This window comes from Polistes fuscatus, unplaced genomic scaffold, assembly GCF_010416935.1.
Source record: "Polistes fuscatus isolate 324 unplaced genomic scaffold, CU_Pfus_HIC Scaffold9, whole genome shotgun sequence".
NCBI lineage: Eukaryota > Metazoa > Arthropoda > Insecta > Hymenoptera > Vespidae > Polistes > Polistes fuscatus.
The window spans coordinates 891125-904589 of record NW_025113173.1 but is presented as its reverse complement, the minus strand read 5'-3'; positions in this window follow the sequence as shown (position 1 = coordinate 904589).

The window sequence follows — 13465 nt, the reverse complement described above, 5'->3', positions numbered from 1 at the left end:
CTTAATCACAAATACACAAGTCATCGATATTTCTAATTACTTAGTTTACAATTGCTGTTAACGAAATTGAACACCTATCATCAAAATGAATTATCAATTAATTTGAAGTAGTTAATCGTAATGGATACCTTAGTATAGAAACGTTAGAAAAGTGAGAATAATACGTGATGATCGTACGATCATGACACCAATGGTGTTCCCATTTGAGAATAAATCCTTCGAGGTATTTTAGGAGAATTAAGAAAAATAGATTAACACATACTAACAAAAGAATTTATATTTTTTCCAATATTATCTTAATCACAAATACACAAATCATCGATATTTCTAATTATTTAGTTTACAATTGATGTTAACGAAATTGAACACTTATCATCAAAATGAATTATCAATTAATTTGAAATACTAACAAAAGAATTTATATTTTTCATAATATTTTATCTTAATCATAAATACACAAATCATCGATATTTCTAATTACCTAGCTTACAATTGATGTTAACGAAATTGAACACCTATCATCAAAATGAATTATCAATTAATTTAAAATAGATAATCGTAATGGATAACTTAGTATAGAAACGTTAGAAAAGTGGGAATAATACGTGATAATCGTACGATCATGACACCAATGGTGTTCCCATTTGAGAAAAGCTTAGCCACTGGTTAAGTTCGTTTCTTAAGAAAAAGAAAAAGGTCAAAGTGTGAGGGAGCGTGAAGAAAGTATTCGTGAAAGAGTTTGTAGAAAAGCTATACACCCCTAGAATCGTAGGGAATCCTAGACAGGAGGAATATAGTAGAAGCAGTAGCACCACCACCACCACCACCACCACCACCACCACCACCAGTAACAGTTTGAAAGTTGCTCGTGAAGGTGTGTATTCATCCCACCTACCGACGTACACCTCGTCTACCTACGAAACCAACGGTTTCAAATCGTTCGAGTGCCCGTTATATGGGCTCCTAACCATTCTGATTCTGCTGACCACTGCTCCAACCAACCAACCAACCAACCAACCAGCCACCCGACCAACCAACCAGCCAGTCAGCCAACCCCTACCCAAGCAAGCAAAGCTGAGCCAAGCCACCCTTCGTTCCTTCGTTCCTTCATTCGTTCCTTTTCGTAGCACTACTGAAAGATACGTGGTCCGCGTTCGAAAGCAAACCAAACCAAACCAAACCAAACCAAACCAAACGAAACCAAACCTATCCTACCCCTATTCCCTGGACGTTTTCTTCGATCCTATTTTCTATCTCATTCACTCTCTTACCTCTTATCTCGTTACTTTTCTATCCTAGACACAATTTTTCCTTCTACGTCTCTCTTCTATATCTATTTTTCTTTTCTATGTTTGTTTCGTTAACGTTTTTTCTACGCGTGTACGGTCTGAGTATGTGTGTGTGTGTGTGTGTGTTTTGAGTTGGTGTATTTTTTGCTGTGTCTCTCTCTCTCTCTCTCTTTTTCTACGGTCTGAGTGTGTGTGTGTGTGTGTGGGCGGGTGGAGGGGTGAGTGGGTGCACTTTTTGCTGTCTCTCTCTCTCTCTCTCTCTTTCTTTCTAACCGTTTTCTATCTTAATTAGAAATATTATCTTTCCTCTCTTCGAAATTGTTGTTCACGCGTTTCCTTCTTTTTTTCTATTATTTTCTTTCCATAGTTTCTTTGTTCCATACTTCTTATTTGTAATAAGAATTATATTTTTTTTTTCTTTCCTTTCCTTTCGTTCAATTATTTTTCTACCCTTAAAGGCGCCTTTATATTCGTTTATCTTAATAAGAAATATTTCTCATTCTTAATTCGAATTATTTATTAAGCGTTAGTAAAAAAAAGAATATATAATCATAATATTTCCTTACAACAAATTATTATTATTATTATATTATTATTATTATTCAGGACTTTTTTTTATTTCTCTTCTGTTTCGTTATTGTATTGGGTGGTTGGATGGGGTGCGGGTTGGGGTTGAAGTTGTAAGAAAGTAAAAAAAAAAAAAAAAAATTTAATAATCATAATATTTACTTACAACGGATTTTTATATTATTATTCAGGACTATTTTTTATTTCTCTTCTGTTTCATTATTGTATTGGGTGGTTGGATGGGGTGCGGGTTGGGGTTTTGAAGTTGTAAGAAATCATCGAAAGAGGACTCGAATACTGAAAAACTCAGTATTCGCTATCGTAAGTTTTAACGTTTGGTTAAAGGCATTTTATTCTTTGGTGTCTACGGTCGAACGAACTCGAAGATTCACGGACGGAATTTGAAATGAGAATCTCGTTGCTCTTCGTGCAGCCTCTTTTTTTTTCTCTCTCTCTTTCTTACTCTCTCGTTGCTGTTGCTGCAATAGAAGGGAAAGGGAAGTTAAGGGAAAGATAGGGTAAGATGCAGATCCTTTTTCTGTTGCTGTGTTCCTCTGCTTTCTCCTTCGCAGCCATGCTTTCTTCGAAGCTTTAACATTTTTACTTCTCGGCAGTTTCGTGGAAAAGAAAAAGTAACCGTGAGTAGATAGGTGTATCTGTCTGTGTGTGTATGTGTGTGTGTGTGTATGGTGAGGAAGAGGAAGGGGGAGGGGGAAGGAAGGCTGGAGAAAAGTCTCGTGAAAGTCGGTGGAAAGTCGTAGAACGTTTCGAACGAAACACGCCTGAATACGTGTGTATGTGTGTGTATGTGTGTAAGTGATTGGTATAGAAAAAGGGGGAAAGAAAGATAAAGAAAGATGGATAGATAGATAGATAGATAGATAGATAAAGATGGAAAGAGTATAGTTTGCTCCTGTTTCCAATATCGCCTAACGTCTTTGATGCATTGGGGGCCTCGGCAAGTAGGTACCACTTGTTCCTCTCGATCTTGGTAGGAAACGGAAAATAAAATGAATTCCAACCGTGTCGAAAGTCAAAGACGTGCCCTTGCTTCGAAAAACGCTTGACCTTTCTTCCCTTATACACACCTACCACCTACTACCCTTTTCTTCTTCTTCTACTTCTTCTACTTCTTCTTCTTTCTTTCTTGTTTTTCTTATTTTTATTGTTCTTCTCTTATTTCTTCTATCTTAAACCTTTGACCTTCCCACTCAAGAAATCCTAACCCCCACACTCGAGTTCTTTTTGTAATATTTTTCTTTCTTTCTTTATTATTATTATTATTATTATTATTATTATTATTATTGTTACTAGTAAGAGGATTCTTAGGTTGGTTTGTTTATTCTTTATTATTTTTTCTTTTTTACGATATATCGTTAGAATCTAATTGAAGTATGATATTAGACTTTGATCAAACTATTGTATTATATTTTTCTTTTTTTTTCTATTATCATCAGTTTTCTCTCTTTACACATCTGACGTCTCTCTTCTTATTCTTTATTCTATCCCTTTTTTATATTTTTTCTCGTTCTTTACCAGCACAGATTTTCTTTATATTCTACTTTCTCTGGAAAAGTGAGCGTACGAACGAACGAAGGAAAGAACGAAGGAACGAACGAATAAGAGATTTTGCGAGAATAAAATCTTCATGGAAGGTTACTAAAGTTGGACAAAGTTTAGCTTGTTAGTAAAGAGAAGACGCGATGCGAACATCCTTCCGATTTTTCCTTAGATTCCAAACTTGTTTCGGAAAAAGCTTTTCTATAAGTAAGATGAACACCAAAAAAAAATCACTTTCTTTTTATCTTTTTTTTACAACATATTATCTCAAAGATTATATATATATATATAAAATAAATATTTAATAAAATAATAAAATAATATATATATAAATAAGTACGAACCACTTTAGGGTCAATCCAATACGTGGGTGGATCGAAAAGTTGTAAGCCCGTCTCGATAAAGAAAAGAAAACTTTTTATTTCTCTCTTTTCTTTTTTCCTAAATAAAAATCAATATAATCTACGAAAGAAAAATGTTAAGCTAAAAATATTTCAATTAATATATAACCCGTATATAGATTATTACATTTTATATTGTATATATATATAATAATAACATAAATGATTTATTTTCATTTGTGTTAATTGCAATCAATTCATTGTTAATCAATTGATTTGTAATCTACGATATTACAAAATTAATTAAAAATAATAAATTATATTATAAGATTATATTATATATATATATAATTTTATTATTATTTTATATTATATATATAATTATTATATATATATAATATATAATATATAATTATTATTATTATTATATATATATATTTTATTATTATATATATATATAGGATGCGAGCACCTCCAAGCCAAACTTAAATATGCGTTCGTGAGAAGATTCGACGGTGGGCCCTGGATAGCTCAATTGGTTAAAGAGCAGTTGTACGGAAAGCGGAAAGAACTCGAATCCGGGTTCGAGTCCCGGTCCAGTCAGTCCAACGGCCCAATTTTTTCACGAATCCTACATATATAATTTATTATTATATATATAAGATTATATATATTATAAAATTTAATTATTATTGAAATAACGTAAATAATTATAATTATAATTCATGTATTAGAATCATTCGTATCGATCTTTAGAAAATGGAAATGATATTATTGACAATAATATAATCGTGCATCATAGTATAGTCATAGGGAATAAATTAATTTATCTTCAATGCGATAAGAGATATGTCGAGGACAAGTACATACACACATACACATATATATTCAGTCTTCGAAGTCTGAAACATTATGCAATGCACGCACGTAACGCGTTCATCGAGCGTGTACATTCTCTATCGAGATACCACCCTCTTTTCCCCCCCTTGCCACACATCTTACCACCCCACTTTCCACCTTCAACTACCCCTGTTTTGGACCTCTATCATCATCGAGAACCAAGTTCTCCTTCAATGTAGAACACCCATGCCTATATAAATTTTATATATATATATATATATATATATGTGTGTGTATGTGTGTATGTGGATGTATGTACATTGGAGAAACTCTAGCGAAATTCTAAGCACTTTCGGTGAATCGAGATAAAGGGATAGAAATAGGAATAGATAGACAGGTAAATAGACAGACGGTTAGAAAATAAAAATTGATTATGTTACTTTCTGCGATAATATTCTACAAAAGTTCAAATATATTTAATATTATTATCATCGATAAATAAAATTGACCAAAATATAGACATTAATTTTAGTATTAGCGATTCTCAAGCTTGTTTTTATGCAGTGCAAACTTTGTGGAAATCAAAGTGTCGAACAATGAAAAGTAAATGCTTAGCAATAGTGCACAAATCTAAAAGGTTTTAATAATAGGATAGATAGACAGGTAAACGGACAGATGGTTGTTAGAAAATAAAAATTGATTATGTTACTTTCTGCGATAATATTCTACAAAAGTTCAAATATATTTAATATTATTATCATCGATAAATAAAATTGACCAAAATATAGACATTAATTTTAATATTAGCGATTCTGAAGCTTATTTTTATGCAGTGTAAACTTCGTGGAAATCAAAATGTCGAATAATGAAAAGTAAATGCTTAGCAAATAGTGCACAGATCCACAAGATTTTAATGCTAGTTGTCTACAATCTTATGTTTCAGCAAAATGCAAAGTTTATGATAATTAAATGATAATATTAAAAACATGTGATAGATAAGAACTATTATCTAACAACCATACTATCTTACGATAAGAATAATGTATTAAAAATGAAATCATAGAAATGATGAAATAAATAATACGTTGATAAGTCAAAAACTGTTGAGAAATGCTTATAGAAAGAGAAAGAAATAGAAAAATAAAAAGAAAGAGAAAGAGTTAGAGTAAGAGTAAGACAGGAAATATTTGGAAGGGTCACGCCCAGACACAGAGTTTCTCTTTCAGGGCATGCAAGGGGGTAACATTGGTACGTCGCGTAAAAAACGTCAATTTTCGATCCTGACATTTTTCCGATTTCACTTTGGACCGCGCGAACGCCGAGAACTCTGTCGGGGCATCTCTTTTCAACTAACCCCCCTCCCCCTGCCCTCCTCGCAATCCCGTTCATCCCGTCTCCCCCTGTTCCCCTTTCACCCTTCGATTTTTCCTCGAGCAAGTTCCTCTTGCACATCTTGCAGCATTGGGTACCTTTCTTCGTACGACTGCTGGAAAATAAGGTTGAAGAAGGTTTACGGTGGGTTGGTGGGGTGAGAAGAAGGGTAAACAGCTTCCTGGTAGACGGAAATCGAGTCGTTGCGCGATTCGAATCGCTGCCGAGTAGAAGACGTCGTCGTCATCGTCTTGGTGGTGATGGTGTCCTCTTGGCGGGTCCCTTGGGAATACTAGGTAGAAGGACTCTCTTAGATCGGAAGGAAGGATCCTTGGGATTCGTGATCCGCGTGTCGATGTCGTCCAAATACCGATCGTTGACCCGTTCTTTCAAAAACCGTATCTGCTATACTATACTCGCTTGCTTGCTTGCTTGCTTGCTTACTTACTTGCTTACTTAGCTTTTCGTTATTCATTATGGAAATTTTGAAACTAGTCATTCCAAGATTTCTTACTTTCATTCATTCGTTTTATTGTTCTATATTGTTTCTTTTTTATCTTTTAAATATATTTATTTTTATTCTCTTTGTTTGTTTTTTATTTGCAAGGTCATACTCGCTTGTTTGCTTGCTTGCTTAGGTTTTCGTTATTCATTATGGAAATTTTGAAACTAGTCATTCCAAGATTTCTTACTTTCATTCACTCGTTTTATTGTTGTATATTGTTTTTTTTTTATTTTTTAAATATATTTATTTTATTCTCTTTGTTTGTTTTTTATTTGCAAGGTCATACTCGCTTGTTTGCTTGCTTGCTTAGGTTTTCGTTATTCATTATGGAAATTTTGAAACTAGTCATTCCAAGATTTCTTACTTTCATTCACTCGTTTTATTGTTGTATATTGTTTTTTTTTTATTTTTTGAATATATTTATTTTTATTCTCTTTGTTTGTTTTTTATTTGCAAGGTCATACTCGCTTGTTTGTTTGCTTGCTTAGCTTTTCGTTACTCATTATGGAAACTCTGAAACTAGTCATTCCAGGATTCTTACTTTCATTCATTCGTTCTATTGTTTTTATTTTTTATTTTTTAAATATATTTATTTTTATTCCATTTGTTTGTTTTTTATTCGCAAGGTCTCAGAATATTTTTCAACATTTTCTGCAATATTTTACGAGTATGATATTTAATATAATATATATATATAATTAGTTGCACACACATCAACAAAATAATAATGAAAATTCTTGAAAATGCGTAATTGAAAGTATTAGTAAACGAGGGTTAGTTTTATATATAAGTATATATAAAAATAGTAATCAAATAGAATATAAAAAGTAACTAAATATATAATTAGTTATACCAAGGCAATAGTAACGAAAGTTACTTGAAGCGAGAGGTTGACGAAGGGGAAAGGGGATAGAATTAGTTAGAAGAAGATAGGTATATTTCGATTTAAGTTTTGCTCTGGCGAAAAATTTGTTTTTTATAATTTCATATACATATATATATAATGCTCGAAGGAGAAAAAGTAGGTGAAGGGTTTGAGGGGAAAAAAAAGGGAAAGGTTGTGGGAAAAGACGACATCTTTGACCGAGGTAGCTTTGTGTGCGCGCACGCCCACACGAGTCTTCACTTTTTCACATTTATTGCCTTATCGAAGTTCAAACGTCTTCTTGAGAACTGCGGAATGCAAATCACGGTGGCTTAACTTAGATGAGGGCCCCGTCTATGAGAAGGAAGAAGTACCACCGTGCCAGGAAAGTCAGAAGTTTCGAATTACCAAGTGCATTGGCTCTTCTACCGCGTCGTAATCCGAATGCACGCGATGAGCTGCCTCCTGAGTTACAATAGACGCCAGAGAAAACGAAAAACGAGTGAAAGTCTTTACATACAACTTCCCCTTTTACAGAATTTCTTCCATTTCTTCTCTTCCACTTCTTCTTCCTCTTCTTCTTCTTTTTTTTCTTGTTCTTTTTCTTTTCCCTTTCCCTTATTTCAAATAGAATGGGAAATTGAGATTTATATTGAAAAACATTAACTCGTATGAATGTTCGATCCATCTATCATCCTACTCGTTTGTATCTTTAAATCCTCTTCTTACACTCAACAATATTTTGTATATTTATGTGGGATGCCTAGCACCTCCAAGTCAAATACTTAAATAGGCATTCGCGAAGAGATTGGACGGTGGGCCCTGGATAGCTCAATGGTTAAAGAGCAAGCAGTCGTCCGGAAAGCGGAAGATCCGGGTTCGAGTCCCGGTGCAGTCAGTTTCAACGTCCTAATTTTTTTCACGAATCTTACATTTATATTATAAATTTAGAATGATATCTATATCGTTATTGATCAAAAACAATAAATATTCATTTATATGCATATAAAAGAAAAAATAACTAACGAATTGTTTCAATATATAGTTACAAATTGATCTACGATATTCGTAGGGATTGCATGATGGAAAAGTAAAAAAAAAGAAAAAAATAGAGAAAGAGATATTGAATCGTTAACTTGAAGAAAAAGTAGTTTTATTCGAGGTAACTAGAGAAATAGAGAGAGTGAGAGAAAGGAAAAAAGGATAAGAATAAAATGAATAAGAATAAAGAAAGAAAGAAAGCAAGGAAAGAAAGCAAGATCTTTTGAAGAAGGTAATATTCAAAAGGAAAAGCCTAAAAGAAGAAGAAGAAGAAGAAGAAGAAGAAGGAACGAACGAAGAACATCTTAACGTCGTTCGTCGAGGATATAAGACTATCTTTGTACGCGTTTTTCCATCGTGAGAGAGAAAGACCCCGAAAGATCTGAACTCAAAGGAGTGTGTCGGAGGTTTCAGGGTTTTCTCGTCCGACAGGCTACGTCCTGCATCACAATACTTCTCCAATTTCCTGAGCACAAGTTACGGGACACGTTCCATCATGACGTCACGGGAACAAAGCTTTACCTCCAAGCCCCAACCCCCCCGAACCACTCCCCACTATTCCTGCTTTTCGTCCTTCGATCCTTGGACCTTACCAGTCTCCTCTACTAAATTTTCCTTCTCTCTCAAACTAATACTACTATAATACTACTACTCTATATCTCTTTCTCTCTCTCTATCTTTGAGTTTCCTTTGCTTCAAGGAAGCGGAACTGCTGGGGGTAAATAAGCACTCTGATAAACTAAGTTTCACAACCCACGAACACTGATTCCGATGACTTTTCTTCGATTTGATCATTAGCCATTTTCTTAATTCTTTCTTGCTTTCTTGCTTTCTTGCTTTCTTGCTTTCTTTTTCTTGTCCATTGGACAAATAATTTCCTGACATTTCGATAGATTACAACGGGTATCATGGTCTTCCATTTCTCTTCTTATTTTTTTCCCTTTTTTTTTCTCTCTCTCACTCTCTCTTTCTCTTTCTTTCCTTCTCTCTAATTCACCATTCATTAAAAGACTTTTTTTCTAATTTCTTTTTCTCTACTTTTTTTTTCTCCCCTCCTCCCCCCAATGTGAAATTACTCCACGATTTTCCTACAAGAGTCTTTTTCTTTTTCTTCTTTTCTTTTTTATATATTTTCTTTTCATTTCTTTTTATCTCAAAAGTCTCGTTTCTTCAAAGAAAGAGAAAGAGAAAGAGAGTTCGGTCCTTTGTCTCTCAACGAAGAAGAAAATTATTCCCATCCGATGAAGAGATGGATACTTTATAAGGTCTTAAGTGTGTAATTTAAGCAGTGCGATCTTATACTGTTCCAGCTATCAGTAGATCTCGTTAATTATGAAAGGGATGATGATTAAACTCAAGCTAAGACAATTAACGCAATTACCGATATATTCTTCTTCTTATCATGACGTATCTAATTTTATAACAGGAATTACGATTGAATGATATCGATATTTACAATATTTTTCAATGAATTCTATTTAAGTTTGTATCTCTGCCAATAGATTTCTTCCCTTTTCTTTTTTCGTTATTCATTTAATTCATTTTTGAATTTAAAGAAACAGACGGACAGGAATTTTTTTATCGTTTAATAAATGATTGGAATATCGTTTTTAAAATATCCTGTATAATACGAGATATATTAGTAGAATATTATGATATTATTTAATTGTTTGTAATGTTTATTTAATATAGGAGAATATGTTTGAATTATTTATTAGGACGTATTCTTACTTTATATTTAAGTGAAAAATTATTCATATTCTCGTTACTTCTTGATCGTAACATAATTAAATTCAACGTTTTACCAACCGATAAAATATAATTACAATAATTTCGTGACACATATCGTACACCAAATATGCTTATTTAATATCGTAGAATATGTTTGAAATATTATTAGGACGTATTCTTACTTTATATTTAAGTGAAAAATTATTCATTAATTCGTTACTTCTTGATCGTAACATAATAAAATTCAACGTTTTACCAACCGATAAAATATGATTACAATATTTCGTGACACATATCGTACAACAAATATGCTTATTTAATATCGTAGAATATGTTTGAATTATTATTAGGACGTATTCTTACTTTATATTTAAGTGAAAAATTATTCATTAATTCGTTACTTCTTGATCGTAACATAATTAAATTCAACGTTTTACCAACCGATAAAATATAATTACAATAATTTCGTGACACATATCGTACATCAAACCTAACAAAAATTGATTTTTAGCAGTCCAAATATTTTTCGATAAATTATTATATTTATCTTCATACATCTTATATTATTATTCATGTATTATAATTATGATTATTTTCATTTGAAAAGATATATAAAGTTTTTCGTTGTTTAATAAATAATTGGAACATCGTTTTTAAAATATTATTATTTTAAAATATAATCTTAAAATATCTTACTTTATATTTAAGTAACCGTAACTTAATAAAATTCAACGTTTTACCAACTTATAAAATATAATTACAATAATTTCGTAATACATATCATACAACAAACCTAACAAAAATTAATTTGTACCCGTCCAAATATTTTTCGAAAAATTATATTTATTCTCCTCATCTTATTATTAATTCATATATTATAATTATGATATATTTTTATTTGAAAAGATATATAAAGTTTTTCGTTGTTTAATAATAATTGGAACATCGTTTTTAAAATATATTATATTTTAAAATATAATTTTAAAATATCTTACTTTATATTTAAGTAACCGTAACATAATAAAATTCAACGTTTTATCGATAAAATATAATTACAATAATTTCGTGACACATATCGTACAACAAACCTAACAAAAATTAATTTTTACCCGTCCAAATATTTTTCGAAAAATTATATTTATTCTCATCCATCTTATATTATAATTCATATATGATAATTATGATTATTTTCATTTAAAAAAATATATAAAGTTTTTCGTTGTTTAATAAATGATTGGAACATCGTTTTTAAAATATAATTATAAAATATCTTACTTTATATTTAAGTAACCGTAACATAATAAAATTCAACGTTTTACCGATAAAATATAATTACAATAATTTCGTGACACATATCGTACAACCAACAAAAATTAATTTTTACCTGTCCAAATATTATTATATTTCTCATACATCTTATTGTAATTCAATATTAAAATTATATTATTATTTTCATTTGAAAAAAAATTTAAAGTTTAATAAATGATTGGAATATCGTTTTTAAATATAATGTTTAAAATCTTACTTTATATTAAGTAACCGTAACATAATAAAATTCAACGTTTTACCAACTTATAAATATAATTACAATAATTTCGTGACACATATCGTACCACAAACCTAACAGAAATTAATTTTACTCGTCAAATATTTGTCGAAAAATTATAATATTTATTCGCTCACATCTTATATTGTAATTCATATATTAAAATTATAATTATATATTTTCATTTGAAAAAATATATAAAGTTTAATAAATGATTGGAATATCGTTTTTAAAATATAATTTTAAAATATCTTACTTTATATTTAAGTAATCGTAACATAATAAAATTCAACGTTTAAAACCAACCGATAAAAATAATTAAAATATTTCATGACACATATCGTACAACAAACCTAACAAAAATTAATTTGACCCGTCCAAATATTTGTCGAAAAATTATATTTATTCTCATCCATCTTATATTATAATTCATATCTGACAATTATGATTATTTTCATTTGAAAAGATATATAAAATTAATTGGTTAAAATGATGTATATTATTTTAGAAACATCCTGTATAATGGACGTAGCCAAGGATATATCCTTAATGGTCTTCTAAGATACTCTCTTCCACCTTCTCTTCATCCCATCGTCCTAGTAGTAGTCGTAGTCGTAGTAATAGTAGTAGTAGTAGTAGGAAAAGTGCAATCAAGCCGATCACTAATGCTCTTCCGGAAGAAGGGACAGTCTCGAGCATCCCGCCGGACGGGTTACAGTATCGCACAGGACGATTCTCTTCCTGGAAATGGAATTTCCAATTATCCGACATAGCGAGAAGAGAGAGAAAGAGAGAGAGAGGAACGTGTTCTCTATCTCTCTCTCTCTCTCTCTCCCTCACACAGTCTCTTATCCTTGATGGCCTGTGTGGAACGATTCTAGTCCGTTTGAAAGATCAACCGATCAATGTGTAACATCTAATTTTCAATATTATATTCAAAAATATATAACGAATAGTAACTAATCAAAAAAACGATTAAAACTAGATTAGTTTTCTTCGTTTGATAATTTACTTATTTTCTATAATCAAATAACTGAGTTGTCAATTTTTTTTGATTTGCGTTCATTCGATTAATCTCGAATATAATATTATAATAAAACTTTGATTTAATAAGAGTTATGATTATTAAAATAAGACAAAAATCAAGTACCTCTTTAAATTATTATATATAAAATAAAGATTCGATTAATCTCGAATATAATATTATAATAAAACTTTGATTGAATAAAAGTTATGATTACTGAAATAAGACAAAAATCTCAAATACATCTTTAAATTATTATATATAAAATAAAGATTCGATTAATCTCGAATAAAATATTATAATAAAACTTTGATTTAATAAAAGTTATGATTACTGAAATAAGACAAAAATCTCAAATACATCTTTAAATTATTATATAATATATAATATAAATAAAGATTCGATTAATCGAATATAAATTATAATAAACTTTGATTGAATAAAAGTTATGATTACTGAAATAAGACAAAAATCAAATATCTCTTTAAATTATTATATAATATATAAAATAAAGATTCGATTAATCTCGAATATAAATTATAATAAAACTTTGATTTAATAAAAGTTATGATTACTGAAATAAGACAAAAATCAAATACATCTTTAAATTATTATATATAAAATAAAGATTCGATTAATCTCGAATGTAATATTATAATAAACTTGATTTAATAAAAGTTATGATTACTAAAATAAGACAAAATCTCAAATACATCTTTAAATTATTATATATAAAATAAAGATTCGATTAATCTCGAATATAAAATTATAATAAAACTTTGATT